A 12,561-nucleotide genomic window follows, 5' to 3' on the forward strand; every position below is an offset into this window, starting at 1 on the left:
TTTCCCTTGCTCCCACCGCTATGCTGGCACATGTCAAACCAAACGTAGCTTATCTGCCAACCAGAGGTCTCCGTGCCTGAACTGTGAGATGCTATAGGATCAGTGTCTTACTCATCTTCTACAGCCCACCGCCTCACCCAATGCTGATAACAGTAACAGTAATAATGGTCAAGCCGGGTGCTCATGCCTGTAATCCCAGCACTTTGGGAGGCCAAGGCAGGCAGATCACTTGAGGTCGTGAGTTCAAGACCAGTCTGACCAATATGATGAAACCCTGTCTCTACTAAAATACAAAAATTAACCGGGCGTGGTGGCGGGGCCTGTAATCCCAGCTACTCAGGGGCTGAGGCAGGAGGACTGCTTGAACCCAGGAGGCAGAGGCTGCAGTGAGCCGAGATCGCACCACTCCACTCCAGTCTGGGCAACAGAGCCACACTCCATCTCAAAAAAAAAAAAAAAAAAAAAAAAGGCAGCTGACATTGTCTTCTCCGCATAGCTGTTACAGAGGTCTCCAGAGCCTCCTCTCTCCTGTGCAAAATGGCAGCTCTTAAGGAAAAACTCACTGCACCAGTTACGGAAGAAGAGGCAACAGTCCCAAACAATAAGATCACTGTAGTGGGTGCTGGACAAGCTAGTATGGCGTGTGCTATCAGCATTCTGGGAAAGTCTCTGGCTGATGAACTTGCTCTTGTGGATGTTTTGGAAGATAAGCTTAAAGGAGAAATAATGGATCTGCAGCATGGGAGCTTATTTCTTCAGACGCTAAAATTGTGGCAGATAAAGATTATTCTGTGACTGCCAATTCTAAGACTGTAGTGGTAACTGCAGGAGTCCGTCAGCAAGAAGGGGAGACTCGGCTCAATCTGGTGCAGAGAAATGTTAATGTCTTCAAATTTATTATTCCTCAGATCAAGTACAGTCCTGATTGCATCATAATTGTGGTTTCCAACCCAGTGGACATTCTTACATATGTTACCTGGAAACTAAGTGGATTACCCAAACACTGCGTGATTGGAAGTGGATGTAATCTGGATTCTGCTAGATTTTGCTACCTTGTGGCTGAAAAACTTGGCATTCATCCCAGCAGCTGCCATGGATGGATTTTGGGGGAACATGGCGACTCAAGTGTGGCTGTGTGGAGTGGCATGAATGTGGCAGGTGTTTCTCTCCAGGAATTGAATCCAGAAATGGGGACTGACATTGATAGTGAAAATTGGAAGGAAGTGCATAAGATGGTGGTTGAAAGTGCCTATGAAGTCATCAAGCTAAAAGGATATACCAATTGGGCTACTGGATTAAGTGTGGCTGATCTTATTGAATCCATGTTGAAAAATCTATCCAGGATTCATCCCATGTCAACAATGGTAAAGGGGATGTATGGCATCGAGAATGAAGTCTTCCTGAGCCTTCCGTGTATCCTCAATGCCCGAGGATTAACCAGCGTTATCAACCAGAAGCTAAAGGATGATGAAGTTGCTCAGCTCAAGAAAAGTGCAGATACCCTGTGGGACATCAAGAAGGACCAAAAAGACCTGTGACTACTGGGCTCTAGGCTGTAGAAATTTAAAAACTACAATGTTATTAACTCTGAGCCTTTAGTTTTCATCCGTGTACATGGATCGCAGTTTGCTTTGATCTTCTTCAATATGTGAATTTGGGCCCACAGAATCAAAGCCTATGCTTGGTTTAATGCTTGCAGTATGAGCTCTTGAACAAATAAAATTAACTATTGTAGTGTGAAAAAAAAAAAAAAAAGGTCAGCAGGTGGTAAATATTGACCATCACGCATTGTGCTAAGTGCTCCAGGGCATTCTCTCATTTCATCCTCAAACTTTGGAAACAAGTGCTATTATTAATCCTGTTTTACAGACAAGGATTCTCGAGAAGAGTTAAGTAATGTGCCTAAGGTCACACAGCTATTTGGAATCCAGGCCTCTGTGACCACAGAGCCCTTGTTCTAGACCGATGAGTGGATAGATGGATGAATGGATCTGGGTGGACAGGCGAGAGGGAAGAACTAAATGAAGGACCATGAACTCCACGCTAGGGAGCTTGAGTTCACTCGAGGGCAGTGGGGAGACACTGGAAGGTGGTGAGCAGGAGAGGCAAGTCAGTTTAGGGATTTAGAGAGATCACTTTGACAACAGGGGAAAGATCATTTAGAGCCAATGACGCTTGAAACCTGCGGCCATTTTTCTGGCAAATCCCAATTCCCATTTGTGAGGAGCCTCATTTCTTTAAGCACTGTTATTTCTCTTAGAGCAAGACATGTGTTCTTATGCACACACAGGGACTATTGATGGAGGAGAGTGCTGGAGAGGAGGGGGCTCAAAGACAGGAAGGGACAGAAAGGGGACACTGCTAATTTCCAGGGAGAGGCTTCTCTGCACAGGGGAGCAGAGCACTAGGAAGAGAGAAGGCATATGGCCCCCTCCCTTTATTCCTAAGATGAGAAGGTCCCCTCAGGGTTTCCAGCCTGGAAGCTGCAAGCTCCAGGTCCCACACACTGCCCCACTGTGCACCTGCCACCAGGGAAACAGCCATAGGCGAGGCAGGTGTTGCATCAGAATGTTAAGCCCTGGAATCAAATGTTAGGGGGTGGCAGTGAAGAGGTCTGATCCCTCCTCCTGAGCAGCTCCTTAATATCATTGGCCTGTCCAGCCAGGGAGGGAGGGGAGTCACAGAAACTGGCCTGGGGGTCAGTTAAGCTGAAGGAAAGAAGCAGGAACAGCTGGAAGGACCAGAAAACAGGGGAAGTTTCCCCTATCTACACTAAAGGAGCCAAAGAGCGAACCAAAGCCTGCAAGAGGCTTCTTCAGGCTGAGAGGGACTCCCAGAGCGTTCCGGGACAGTGCAGGCTCACCATGCTGCCTTGCCTCGCCCTGCTTCTCCTGATGGAGCTGTCCGTGTGCACTGTGGCAGGTGACGGTGAAGTGGAACTCAGCCCCAAAGCAGAGACCTGGATAACTGTGGCCTTGGAGGTACCTTTGGGAAGAGGCTCTGACCAGGGCAGGGGATAATCGGCAGCAGAGAGGCAGATCCCCTGCATGGCTGCTGGGAGGGCAGGTAGCCTGCAAGGCAGGTTGTCTCTCTACCATGGGTAGATTCAAGGCTATGAGCCCTGGCCTGGCAGACCTCCGAAGTGTGTGTGTGTGTGTGTGTACGTGTAAGAAACTGGCACTGTCTGAAATGCTTTATATTAACTCAATCCTCCCATCAACCTCATGGGGAAGGTATCGATACACGACCACCCCCACTTCACAGATAAGGAAACTGAGGCACAGAGAAGTCAAGTATTTTGTCCAAGGTTGCACAGCTTCAAAAGCACAACTACACACTTTGCCCAAGGTCTGATTCTGTGTATCTGTGCATCTGAGGAGCTTTTCCAGAATTTTCTTTCAAGGGGATCAACTTAAACAGGACCACTATTTGGTCTCACATGTAGAAATGACCCCGCATCTGCCCCCAACTCCTACCTGACAATCTGATTGGGGAGACAAAGATTCTGACCTCAGGGGTTCCCTAATCAGACAAGAAACAGGGACCAACAAGCCAGAGACAAAGATGGGTTAATAAGAGGCCAGCGCTCAGGGAAGACTTCCGGGGGGCAGACAGGACAGAGCTGGGCCTGGCTCCTCCCATTCCCAGGATGGTAAGGACACTGGGGTAGCCTTGGCTTGTGGTCCTGGACTATGGTGAGGTCCTTGGAAGCGCGTAGAAATGGGGCCACAGGAAGAGCCACCGCATGGACAGTCCTGCATGGTGGGTTTCCTTTCTGGTTTGTCTGAATCTGGAAGAGTGTGCAGTGAGAAGGCAGCAGGGCTAGGAGTGTCTCCACTGACACCTGCTGCTTTCCAGATATCAGTTTCCTCACCTGCAAAACGGAAGAGGGAAGTGACCCCCCAAAGCTTTTCTCCAGCTTTGCCATGCTTTATAGAGTCAGTGCCAAACATCGGGGTACCTGGTCTAGAGACAGAAGCCTTGCTGGGTGATGCGGCCTCATCTATGCAGCCCCATGAGAAACATTAAAAACTTCAACTAGCACTGCTGGACTGCTTCCCAAAAGCACCTCATCCTGCAGCTGGGTCTAATCCTTATTCTCCTTTCACTCTCCTTTAATATCACAACCCTCTGCTTCCCAAAATAAAGGACTTGGAATATGGGAGGAGAGACTGGGTTAGAAGTCAGGAAGAACTTACAAACACTGTGGGATGCTAAGCATAATTTAAGTGATGGCTGGCTGTGGAGTCTCATGCCTGTAATCCCAGCACTTTGGGAGGCTGAGGCAGGAGGACTGCTGGAGGCCAGGAGTTCAAGATCAGCCTGGGCAACACAGAAAGACCCCATCTCTACAAAACATAAACAAAATTGGCCAGGCACGGTGATGCACGTCTGTGGCCCCAGCTACTCAAAAGACTGAGGATCACTGGAGCCCAGGAAGTTGAGGCTGCAGTGAGTCGTGCTTGTGCCTCTCCACTCCAACCTGGGCAACAGAGCAAGACCCTGCCTCAAAAAAAAAAAAAAAAAAGGGTGACAAGAATGGGGCACGATCGCATCACTTACCTCCCTTGCTGTCGGGGCTCCCCCAACCTGTAATCATCCCTGGAGTTGGGGATTTGGGTTAAATGGATATGGAGGGCTCTGGGTGGGGGTAGGAGTCCTTTCAGAGTGAATGGGAACCAATGTCTCCGAATGCTCCCCGCCAGGCACAGAAACCCAGTGGGGGAGAAAGGTCAGTCCTATGGAATTCATAAGTGACCATTCTCTCCAGCTTGCACCTGAAGGCTGCCTCTTACCAAGGCAAGGTGGTTTTCAGAAATGGGTCCAAATCTCCAAAGAGACTTTTCCAGTTATTGGCCAGGCTGGGCAACTCCAGCTCAAGATAGCTGCCCCAGCCACTGATGTCATGGTGGGATGTGAGGGAAGCAGATGGGAAGTGAGTGAATTAGTCCAAGGCTTAGAAAACAATCCGTTCCTGATCCTGAAAGGTACGACAACACAAGTTGTGAGAGGCAAGAGGGTTTATATTGTCCCTAGCCAGGTCCCTGCTGGTTCCAGGAGCTCCAGCGCTACCCCTAGGGAAACTGGGGATGGAAGAAAGAGCCTCTGATGCAAGCCCAGCTCCCAGCGTCCTGGCAGACAGCTTGTGTTACTCTAGGGCTCTGTTTGTCTATCTTTAGCTTTCCTGGAAAAGGGGACTCCAGCCTCTTCCCTATTCCCAGACTCTCAGAGAAAGGACTCCTCATTCAGCATTCTGTGTCCCACGTGTGCTGGGATCCTATGTGTGCCAGGCTCAGTGCCAGGAACTGGGGATACAGACATGTGAAGACAGTCTAATGAATGTAACCCACTGTCACTCTCTCAACTAGGAAGCAACTCTCCCTTTCAGCAGAACTGAGCAAGCCCCAGTTCAGAAGTTCAGGTTAAGGTCAGAGAGGGAGAAGGCTTTGGCCAAGGTCACAGAAGCTAATGGAAGAATGAGAATGTCAATCCACAGTTCTTGGTTCAGGACGCCCGCCCCATCAGCTCAGGGATTAAAATGTCTTTGCCCAGCGTAACAGCCTCCACCCCCAGACCACATGCCATTTCCTTCCAGGAGGCCCAGGCTCTAAGGCAAGGGAAATCTGGGGCAATGGGGGAAGTGCCTGGGGAAGAGAGGTAAGTGGGCGTTAGAGTGGGGATAAGGAGGGAAGCAGTCCTGCCTTGCCTCCTGGGGACCCATCATAAGTTCACTGGCTGCCCTCTCCTCATCTATGCTGGAGACACTTCCCAAGATACAGCAGAACCAGTACTGTGAAGTGAGACTTTGAATCTTGGCTCGGCCTCTTTCTGTGTGACCTTGGACAAGTCACTTAACCTCCTTACATCTCAGTTTCTCCATCTGTAAAATGCAGAAGACCTCTGATCCAGCCAAGGAGAAAAAAAGGTAAGTATTGCCCAAACCTGCCCTCAACATGCCCCTGGGGAGGGTTGAGTTGTCCTCAGCACAAACAAACCAGGTGGGTGAGGGGAGATGCTCTGGCCAGAGGCAGGCCAGGCTGGCATTGCTGTGCAGAGGTGGGGCCAGTATGGTTTGTCCATGCTAGGCTTTCTGGTTGTTTCCTAGAGGGGTGGTCCTAAGGAGTGGCTGCAGGGATAGGAACAGACAATGATGGATCTAGTTCTACCAGCGTTTCAAAATTACTTTAGGTCTAAAGCCTGGAATTAGAGGGGGAAAAAAAAAAAGTCAACCACTAGAGATAAGAAGTGCTTAAATCTTCAAACCCTGGCACCCAGATGATCTTAAAAGTGTGTATCTGGGCCAGGCAGTGGCTCACGCCTGTAATTACAGCACTTTGGGAGGCCAAGGCAGCCAGATCACTTGAGGTCAGGAGTTCGAGATCAGCCTGGCCAACATGGTGACTAAAAATACAAAATACAACTAAAAATGCAAACATTAGCCCGGTGTAGTGGCAGGTGCCTGTGGTCCCAGCTACTTCGGAAGCTGAGGCTGGAGAATCACTTGAACCCAGGAGGCAGAAGTTGCAGTGAGTCGAGTCCAGCCCGGGTGACAGAGGAAGACTGTCTCAAAAAAAAAAAAAGTACAAATCTGAGAAGCCACTACTCTGCTTAAATCTTTCAGCGAAAAGGGAAAAACAAAATCAAAAGAAAATAAACCAACCGGCCGGGTGGGTGTGGTGGCTCACACCTGTAATCCCAGCATTTTGGGAGGCTGAGGCAGGTGGATCACCTGAGGTCAGAAGTTCGAGACCAGCCTGGCCAACGTGGTGAAACCCTGTCTCTACGAAAAATATAAAAATTAGCTGGGCGTGGTGGCGGGTGCCTGTAATCCCAGCTACTCGGGAGGCTAAGACAGGAGAATTGCTTGAACCCAGGAGGCGGAGGTTGCAGTTAGCCGAGATCTTGCCACTGCATTCCAGCCTGGGCAGCAAGAGCGAGACTCTGTCTCAAAAAACAAAAAAAAAGAAAAGAAACCAACTTGTACCCTCCACTCCCTCAGTGCTCTCAGGACCAAGTCCAGTCCCCTAACACGACTCACTGCATCCTTCAGGCCTGCCTCACTGACCTGACTCCCAGCCCCATCCTAACCAGCTCTCCTCCCCTGACCGCCTGCCCTACACAGACAGAGCTTGTCGCCATTGCCTGGTGTGACCCTGTTCCTGGCATACTGCATTACACTGTCTTGCTGGGTCACATGGCTGGCTGGTGTCCCCAGACTGGAGGTCCCCCAACAGGCAGGCATCAGGTCTGCTGTCGCCTCTGTATCTCCAGTTCCCAGCAGTTTCTGCCTGTTAGAAGCACCACTAGGTGTCTGTGAAGGGAGAGCAGAGGGAGAATGGAGGAGCGGGAGGAAGGAATCAGTGAATGAACCAGTGAATAAATCAATCAGTCCATGGTGTTTCCTCACCTCTCGGGATGCCGGAGAAATGATTGCATCTGCAAGGCCCCAGCCCTGGCCCTAGCCCTGCCATTACCTGGTTCCCAAGACAGTCCACCTCTGCTGCCTCTCTTTTCTCTACCACTTCTCTCTCCCACCGCCAGCGTATCAGGTGGAACACACGTTCCAGGGCCTCCTGGGCAAGAGAAGTCTGTCCACAGAAGGTAGACGAGGGCTGCTGGTGGTTGCAAGGGCATCATGGGAAAATGGCCATACACTTTGCTGCCAGTCTCCAAGGTGGGGGTTGGGCAGCTAGACAGACAGGCTCCCCACAAGCCATCATGGGGAAGCCCCCAGGGGAGGCAGTCGAGTGCAAGGAGGTGGTCTTTTTGATGATCCAAGACTGAAATCGCTTTGGCCCAGAAGCTGCACCCTCCCCACCCATGACACACCCAGGCACACTCTGCCCTGCCCCCACCCCTGCCCCTCAGGACCAGCTGAAACCATGGGGACTGAAGCCTAGTTTTCCAGACCTTGGAACATCCCCTATTCCCTCACTGTTTGCAAAGCTCTAATCACTGATCGTTATACTAATCATTGATCATTAGAGGGTCACGCCTTTAGTCTTCAGAGATTTTCTGCCTTCAACAACTGTAAGTAAGTGCAGATCACTCTGGGAGGAATAACACCATAAGCAGTTATCAGCTCACACCTTCTAGCAGAGGCCACAGCCCCAAATGGTTCCAGGGGACCAGGCATGAAAGTAGGTAAATCAAACAGGTTGGGGAAAGGTCACGGCTCAAGTGAGTGGGCACAAGAGGACAGGCAGTGGGTGCCTCAGCAGGTCACAGATATTGAGCTCCAGTCTGCCTTCCCTAGTGCCTAACCTCTTCCACTGGAGCTGCAGACTTCTGGACCCCTCCCCTCCCTAGCACCCCTGGTAGAACACCTGCTCGACTCATTCCATTCAAGAGCCGTGAAGTCACCTCGATAACAAATAGAGATGAACGTTCCTCCATGCATGGTGTGGGCAGGAATATTAGGAGTCAGTCATCATTTTTCAGAGATGGGAAGCTACTGGCCCAAAGTCACACAGTGAGCTGATAACAGAGCCAGGACTAAACTGTGTCTCCTGCTTCCTAGTTCATGTCAGCTGCCATGTTCCCAGGACTCTTGGATAGCCTTCCCCACCTTTAAAGAGGATAACTGAGGGTGGGCTCCATCCATGCTCTGGAGGCATTAGCAACTGAATAATGGAAGATATGACAGATGAGCCTGCAATTCCATTGCCCTAGATATCTCCAGACAGGAGAGAGGGGTTAGGAAGATGAAGGCCTTCAATGTGACTAGGGAAGACTTCCAAGGGTGGAGGAGCCAGACAAGACCCCCCCACTAACCATGGTTCATACACCAAACTCTCCCCAGGCAGAGAGGATGAGGCCCAAGGTTCAGAGTAAAAGCCCCCACCGCAGACTTCCCAGAGGACGTGGTGCTGCTTCTTCCTACCTGGATGTCACAGCTGACAAGCCGGCAGGCCAACTCTCTTCTCTGTGTCTCCTGTCCTCATCGCTGGCACTTCACACAAGGCCCACACTGAACCCACTGGGTTTCTTCCTGGACTCTCGGTGTCAGGCAGCAGTCCTGCATAAATGCAGTCTTCGCCGTTGCAAGCTGCATTGACTCTGCCCTCCCTCACACTCAGAGCTGGCATCTCACTGCACAGCAGTGAGGAGACTCGCACACTCTGTAGCCTGTGCTTAGCACACAGTAGGCACTCAATAAATGAGTGACCAGTGAACGGCTCCTTCTCTGGTGCAGAGCAAAGGGCAGGAATGGCCTGGGCTCTGTAGACTTTTCAGTGGCCTCACTGATATGTCAAGAGGCCAAGAGCCCTTTCACAGAATCGCAGAGAAATACCGAACAGCCCCGGTCCCGCCCCCAGGTGGGAAAACAGGCTTGGGACCCAGGTAAGGATGACAGAAACAGGAAAGAGACCATGACAGGATGGGAAGGTACTGCAGGGATTTTGGAATGGAAGGGATTTGAAAACAAGGGGTCTTTCTTCCCTTTAGGGTCCTCTGAAACCCAAGCCTGAAAGAAAACACCCTCTCCCTACTCACAGACATGATCTCAAGGGCTCAAATGCATGTCTCCTGACTCAGAGAACAGGGTTCCAGGTTATTCATCAATTGTCTTGTATAAGGTGACTCTTCAACTGTCTTATGGTTAAGACACAGTCTCATTCTTGAGCACCTTAGAAGAGCAAAACAGTTCCCAACCTCAGGGAGCCCCAGACTGAGGAGGCAACTGTCCCTGCACTAGCAGTGTATAGGGAGGTGGGACACAGAAGACCCCTTAGAAAGCAGCGCATGAGCCAGCATGAAATCCTGGAGGCAAACCTAGGTTCTAAATATGGCGGGGCTCAACCAAGGAATGCACTGGGAATTGTGTGTGGGTCCAGCAGTAAAAGAGGCTCATTAATCCACTAGGCTACAAAGCATTTAGCTTCTGTGTCCCTCTCTTCAAAAAAAAAAGAAAACAGGTTAGGAGTTTTTCTGGGTGTTTGATTCTTTGCAGGCGGGTAGAGGGGAGCTGGGAGCTGGGCTATGTTTAAAACGAGGGGGGCCAGGCATGGTGGCTCACACCTGTAATCCTAGCACTTTGGGAGGCTGAGGCAGGCAGATCATGAGGTCAGGAGTTTGAGACCTGCCTGGCCAACATAGTGAAACCCCGTCTCTACTAAATAGATAAAAATTAGCCAGCATGGTGGCATGCACCTGTAGTTCCAGCTACTTGGGAGGCTGAGGCAGAAGAATCGTTTGAACCCAGGAAGCAGAGGTTATTGTGAGCCAAGATCATGCCACTGCACTCCAGCCTGGACAACAGAGCGAGACTCTGTCTCAAAAAAAAAAAAAAAGGAGGGGAAGCAGGCGTGCTGGTACAGAAGGCAGGACCCTCCTGTGGGTGCCAGAAAAGGCTTTAGCGACAACAAAGGCGGCTGCAAGGAGGAGGCCAAATGGTACCAGCACAGGCAGGAAGAGTCCTTGCACTTAACCTGTAGTGAGGCACTCTCTCTCCCAAGACTGAATGTTCACTGTGAGCCCCGAATAAACCTCAGGGTCCCGTTTTCTCCATCTTCACACCTTACTATCATGTCCAGCAATGAATATGGGAGTGGGGGCCAGTGCAAGCCTCCTCCTTGGAACTCTGACACTGCTGCAGAATTTTCCAGTTAATGTACTTCCCACCTCACCCACTCCTAACCTCCTAACCCACCAGGCATCCCCCGTGCCTACTCCACCCCACCCAGCCACCAGTGAGGTGCCAAGAGGTGGTTCACTGCAATAACCCAACTCAAAGCACCAGTAAAGAGGGCTGAAAACCTCGTTCTTGTGTTTGAAGAAAAAAGTGAACTCACCAGTTTCACCTATGTGCCAGCATTTCACTAGGAACTCAGATGGGACCGGGGATATGAATGAAGTGTGAGATTGGAATTTGCCCTTGAAGACCTCACAGTATTATAGGAGAGCCAAGATGTACTAACGGATGCAAATCCCGCCTTCTGCTCCCCAGTCCTATCTTTCTCAAGCTCACCACGTTCACTCCTGCTTCTGGCTTCTGCACATACCATTCTTTCCATCCTGGTGAATGAATTCTTTGCCAAGATCCATTTCTCTGTAAAGGTTTTCCAGCCCAGGAAACACTCGTCCATTCCCTCCTTGGCATTCCCGAAATGCCTGACAAGTTCTTTCATTCAGCACTTCCTCTATGTTACAATGTTGATGTTGTAATTAATGATTTACCTCCCCTGCAAAACAGGGTTTCTGAAGAACACAGACCCCATCTTATTATCTTTGTGTCCTCAGCGCCAACAAAAGTGCTTGGCACGAGAGGTCCCTGGAGAGCATTGTGATGGAGGAGTCCTCGAGGAGTCTGTCTCTAGGAGCCAAACTTAATACAAGTAACTGAAATAAACAGTAGAGCTGCTACTTCCTGAATACGTCCCACAGTTCTCAAACTCGGCCTGTCCATACACTGAACTGCTGATCCACTGCCCCAAAACTACTCCTCACCATCTTCCCCATCTCTACAAACGGCACCTCCACGCACCCAGCTACAAACCTGGGAGTTCCCCTCAATTCTTCAAACCCAACTCATTATCCCCTAGCTGTTGAACATTCCACAATCTATCTGGAGTCCACCTAACTTCTTGCTATCTTGTCACTGTTGGTAGCAGCCACCTTCCTCCCTTGTCTTGGAGGGCAGCAGCCTCCTGGCAGACCTCCTTGCTTTCCACCCTCAAGCCAGCCAGCTACCCCCAGCCTTTGTCCACTGGAGCGTGACCTTTTAAAATGAGAAATAGGATAGAGTCCATCCCTTGTTGGCCACAGTCCAACAGTGTCCTAGCACACACTTGATATTCTTGCAGAAACCTCCAGGGGCCTGTGCTCTCTAGTCCCTCTCCTCTGGGTTGTCACAATCACCACCAGGCTCTCTCAGACACACACACCAAATGCTGGCCTGCTCTGGGATCTGGACAACTGCCCCAGTCCCTCTACTCCATATTGCCCTCACCCCACTAACTCATCTTTTAGCTCCCAAGATAAAGGCCCTTTTTCAGACAGGGGTTACCACTGGTTCCCCAGACTCAACTAATTCCCACCTTAGTTGGTGGGCACAACAGAACTTGTTTACTGACTACATGAATGAATGTATGGCAGGTACTGCAAGCAAATTTTCCACAATTTTATCCCCATTCTGCCATGTGGGATAAGCCACTTGCTTCAAGTTACAAAGGAAATGACGGTCAGGATTTGGGCTATGGTGGCTTGACTTCACATGCATCAACCCTCACACTTGGTCTATGTCATGATAGTTCAGACAAGTCTCAGGCAGAATTAGGGGCCTATTTGGGTGGGAAACATTTCCAAAAGCCCTACCCCAGGACACCAGTCCAAGAGGCTCCTTCCAGATCAAATCATTTTAGGAAATGTTATATCCTGTGTCTTCTTGGAAAACCCCAATGCCCATTAGCCCACTGAAGGTTTTGGGAAATCTTGAAGTCAAGGAACATACTGGTATTATCTTTTTTTTTATTTTTTTGAGACAGGGTCTTGCTCTGTCACCCACGCTGGAGCACACTGGTGGGATCTCAGATGACCACAGCCTTGACTTCTTGGGCT

The 12,561-nt window shown here is 50.2% G+C and overlaps 1 pseudogene; it reads left to right on the plus strand.

The window, feature by feature from the left end:
- Window positions 1–411: 411 nt before the first annotated feature.
- LOC135967668 (L-lactate dehydrogenase B chain pseudogene) lies at window positions 412–1,680 on the plus strand (annotated as a pseudogene).
- Window positions 1,681–12,561: the final 10,881 nt, after the last annotated feature.

Source organism: Macaca fascicularis, chromosome 16 (genome assembly GCF_037993035.2).
Source record: "Macaca fascicularis isolate 582-1 chromosome 16, T2T-MFA8v1.1".
In the NCBI taxonomy this organism is placed as follows: domain Eukaryota; kingdom Metazoa; phylum Chordata; class Mammalia; order Primates; family Cercopithecidae; genus Macaca; species Macaca fascicularis.